This window comes from Castanea sativa, chromosome 3 (assembly GCF_040712315.1).
Source record: "Castanea sativa cultivar Marrone di Chiusa Pesio chromosome 3, ASM4071231v1".
Lineage (NCBI taxonomy): Eukaryota > Viridiplantae > Streptophyta > Magnoliopsida > Fagales > Fagaceae > Castanea > Castanea sativa.
Window position 1 is genome coordinate 19,579,347 of NC_134015.1, and position 4,888 is coordinate 19,584,234.

The 4,888-nt window shown below is 32.2% G+C and overlaps 1 long non-coding RNA gene across 1 annotated transcript; it reads left to right on the forward strand.

Annotated features, from left to right (window-relative positions):
* Nucleotides 1-573: 573 nt before the first annotated feature.
* LOC142627584 (uncharacterized) lies at nt 574-4,232 on the forward strand. The gene is made up of 4 exons (XR_012842884.1): nt 574-881; nt 2,344-2,476; nt 2,733-2,796; nt 4,059-4,232. It is a non-coding gene; the product is annotated as an uncharacterized LOC142627584 (long non-coding RNA).
* The last annotated feature ends 656 nt before the right edge of the window (nt 4,233-4,888 follow it).

The following is a 4,888-nucleotide window of genomic DNA, read 5'->3' on the forward strand; positions in this document are numbered from 1 at the left end:
TCGACTTCGACCAAAAAGACCACTACAACAAAATGTATTTTTAGCGACGAAAATTAGTGAGGAAATATTTTTCGTCGCTAAAAATACAGATTTAGCGACGAAATATAAGTTTCGTCGCTAATAATGAAAAAAATATATAACATTTAGCGACGAAAAATAAGTTTCGTCACTATTGTGATCTGAAAAATGGGCGCTAGTAGGGAAAAATTTGTCGCGAATTGAATTAATCTATAGCGACGAAAAATAATCATCGCTAAAAATAATCATGGTTTTTCGTTTCACAATTTTAACGACGAAATCATAATTTGTCACTAAAAGTATGTTATAGCAACGAAATCTGAATTTCGTCACTAAAAATTCTAACAAAATCTGGGGTTTTTAGTGACGAAATTAAAATTCGTCGCTAAAGGTGTGTTATAGCGATGAAATTAAAAGTCATCGCTAAAATGGTAAGAAATTTTGGCCCTTTTTGTGACGAAACCAAAATTCGTCGCTAGAAGTGGGCAATAGCGACGAAAACATTTCGTCACTAAAGATTGCCTATTTATATACCATTTCAGTTTTTTAGTCCCCTGGCTCTCTAAAATTTTGCCGTCACTCTCACTCTCACTCTCACTCTCTCTTTGCCGTTCACTGCGCCATCAAGCTTTTCCTCCGTCGTCAAGCTTCGCCGCCGTCAACATCACTCTCGATGTCGATCTCTCCCTCAAGAACCCAAACAAGGCCGGCTCATCGGCGATTCGATTTTGCTTGGGTAAGGTTTTCGAGTCCGATGGGGCCGAGCCAGAGAAAAGGCTCCAGTAAAGCGGCAGCGGCAGCAATGAAAGGTTGGTGATCTTGTGCTCGCTAAAGACAAGGACTTCCCTGCCTGGCCTGCCAAGGTATAAAGTTTTGATCTTTATTGTTATTTGTTGGTTTTTCTTCGTTTTTTGGTGGTTTCTCTGTTGAATGGATTTGCTTTAGTTAGGGTTTCGGATAGCGTGTGAATGTATTCTATGATTTTGTGTTCGATTACTAGTGTGGAGTTTCTCTGTCACCAACTTTTTCTTCATAAAAAATAAATAAATTCAAGTGAAAGAGTTTACTTCAAGTGTTTTACTTTTAACCTCTAATGCTAAGCAAGTAAGCATTTGTATAAAACTTCAAATTCCAACAACATCCAGTACAAAGAGGAAAAGAATTAATAAAAAAAAAGGATTGCAAATAGTTCTGGGCAAATAATTTTAACTAAATCCAGTCAAAAATCTCTTTCTACCGTTTATTTAGTAAAAAAAATGGATCGAATTTAATTGGTGGATAGTGCAGAAGATTGTTTTCCACTATGCTGATACTGCAAAATTCTGTTAAGATGTGAAGCCAGGGCCAAAAGGAAAAAAAAAATTAACAAATTAAAGAAAAATAAAAGTGGAGTGTGAGACTACGTATTAGTCAAGCTCCTCCGTGAAATTCTTAAACTTTTCATTTTAAATTGATGGCAAAAGTACCAAACATCCAAACCCATGTCTTCAATTTTGTTTTATGCAAGTCATTCATGAAGATACGAATAAAGTCCCAATGGACTTTTACTTATAAAGATAAATATTACTTATTTGGCTCATCTTTGTGGCTCTTTTCCCATTGGGTGATTTTAGAAATATATATATGATTTTTTTTTTTAAGTCTCTTAAATATTATCATGAGGGATATAGGAAAGATGGTGTGTGGGTGGGCCACGTACTATCTGGATATTCCTTGCCAATGGAAGACCCAAACCTGTCAAAAGTAGAAACAAAGTCAAAAGAAATTGGTGGGACTTGGAAAGAATCAATTAAAGCTTCATTTGAGGCCACAAAATTGGCTTTCCCTGGTGGAGAAATTCCAGCTCATCTTGGATGTATTGGTAATGCTAAAATTGCATTTGGTGGTTTCTGAGATCTAAAACTATAACCAGAAGCTTGAAACTTTAATGTAGTTGCTGCATACTGAAAGTTAACGTTATTGACTCATTATTAGAACACATGTAAATCACAATTTATTAATTTTTATGTCTTATTTGCATATTGAAATCAGTGTCAGCTAAATTACTATTGCTTTACTTTATTGACATGCAATCTTTCTGATTTTAAAATAAATAAAATAAAATATATATATATATATATATATATATATATATATATATATATATATATATATATCAATTTGAATGAACATATCAACTAATTGTTTGCAATTAAAAAAAGTGCAAGTATTGGGTAATCTCAATTTGAAAAGGGGAAGATTTTTTTCATTTGCATTTTAAACAGTTGTTTTTTCACAGACTTTTTCTTTAATCAAATCCCTTTAATTCTTTTATGGATAATCTAGGATGGATAATTTCAGATGGATCTATTAGGGCTGGTTTAGAGCATACATTCTTTGCTTGGAAGAAGTCAAATTCTAACATCAAAAGAAACTGAGGCACTAGGACTACATGGAACAATGGTATTGCTGGATGGAGGTTTGATTCTCATGCTCGCTTTGTTACTCATTTCACTATTCTGAATGAATTGAGTTGAGTATTTAACCTGTCAGTCTTACTTATAGTAACCATACAGTGTTTCACTATTTTGCATGTTGGTATTGTCCTGTGAACATTGTTTTTCACTCTAATTATTGTTACATCGTTAGCACCAGATGACAAAAGCCAATCCTTATAAAAAATTAATTATCAAAAAGAAAACAGAACTCTCATAGTTCTTTTGAATGTGTTCCAGCTCACACCATTTGGAGAGGAACCATTGGCTCTTTTGGTTGCAATTACAAGAGAGTTTCTTTCAGGTATAGTCCCTTGTTGGATTTTATTTTCTGTTACTAAAAATGGCTTTATTACTAATATTGGAGGGTACAATGAGAACATGAATTGTTTTTATGTTACCAGAACCCCATCTCCCCCTTCCCACAAAAAGAGGCCTTCTTATGTCACGATGTAGTGGCTCCCTTTGTTATTTTGTGGGTACCAAGTGAAGCCTCCAAGGCTTCATTTACAGGAGGACAAGAACTCAAATTTATTAAAAATTTTAGTTTTAAAACATATTAATTCTAAAAGAAGGCCACCTACTTTATGTGCATGTCTTTGCTATAGGGTTTATTTGGATTAAGCGGTCTTAGAAAAAAGTGACTTTAGTACATGTTGTTCTGGCCCTTCTGGGTGGGTGGTGAATGAAGAATCCTAGTTGTTTGTCCATGATGGCACGACAAAATCCAGGGAAGTGCTCAATAATCTATTAGTATGCCAATTGTTTGGAAATTTGAGCTTTTTTAAAAACATTAATTTTGGTAAGACCTTTTATAACAAATCTGTCACTTCTCTAAGATATGGCTCTACATTAGAATTTTCTATTAACTGCATTGGTGACTAAATTCGGTCCATTGGGTTCATTTTGTCTATTCGGACCAATTCAGCCACTTCGGTCCAATTCAGAATATTTGGTCCATTTTGGCCTATTAAGTCCACTTTGATCTATTAGGTAATTTTCCTCCATTTTGGTCTATTAGTTTCACTTCGGTCCATCCGGTCTAGTTTGGTCTATTTGGTCCTTTTCAGTCCATTTCAATTCATTTTAGACTAATTGGGCTTTAAATGATTCTTTTTGTAGGTTACCTTCTCATTTTTGGACTAAAAAAAAAAAGATTTATTTTTAATTTTAAAATTTTGTGTTAAAAAGTATAAAATTTTATTTTACTTGGACTAAACTCTTTAGTTTTGGCCTAAAAAGTAAAAATAAAATAAACATTAAAAATTATAGATATGAGCCCTAAAAAACCAATATGAAAAGCATTTAATGCATTTTAGTATTTTATTTTAGCATTTGACCTGCACTACATGGTGTGACTACTTTTTTTAATGCATTATTCGAAAGTAATTGTATTATATTACACTCGAAAATCTATATTTGTTTTCTACAACTTATACATTAGGAGTAGTGATTTTAATTAATTGGTGTGGCTACTCTTAATGCATTGTAAGAAATGTTTCTTATAACATAGTTAATGTTTTTACTTTATGATTTTAATGTAGTATTGTTTTTATATTTGTGCAGATTTCTTATTGGTGGCTTTAGGGGATTTACTTTTTGCATTACTTGAAGACATTTGAGGAAATCTTCTGTTGGTTCTAATTATATTATGCTACACTTTTTGTATTATTATAAAATATCTTGTATTATTGTATGTGTTGCAGACAATTATTGTATGGAAGAAGTTTGAATTGGATACTTGTTTTATTTTTTACTTGTGGAATGTATGAATCGTTTTTTTTATAAATGTGTTGTTAAAATAAATGTGTTATTCAAATGTGATGTTTTAATAATCTAATGACAGGTTAAAGGTTAATATCAAAGCCATGAAAAAAATAAAAACAAAAAATAAGCTTTAGCGACGAATTTTTTCATAACAAATATAGCAACAAAAAATTGTTTTAGTGACGAAATATTTTGTCACTAAATGTAGCATAATTTTGTAAGAAATGGTTTTAGTGACGAAAATTTTTGTCGCTATATGTGCTTGGATTTTTTTAAAAATAGTTTTAGTGACGAATTTTTTCGTCACTATATATACTCGAAAATAGTTTTAGTGACGAAATTGTTCGTCACTAAATATGATTTAATAAACTGAAGTGTTTTTAGTGAAGAAATATATTTGTCACTGAATAGTGTTTTTAGCGAGGAAAACATTTAGCGACGAAACGTTTTCGTCGCTAAAAGTTTTTTCTTTTTAAAACAAATCGGACTTTTAGTGACGAAATTTTTCGTCGCTAGGACTTTTAGCGACGGGGTTTCAGCGACGAAATGAGTTTCGTCGCTAAAAGTTCGATTTCGTCGCTAAAGGTTCTTAGTGACGAATATTTGGACTTTTAGTGACGAATTTTTTC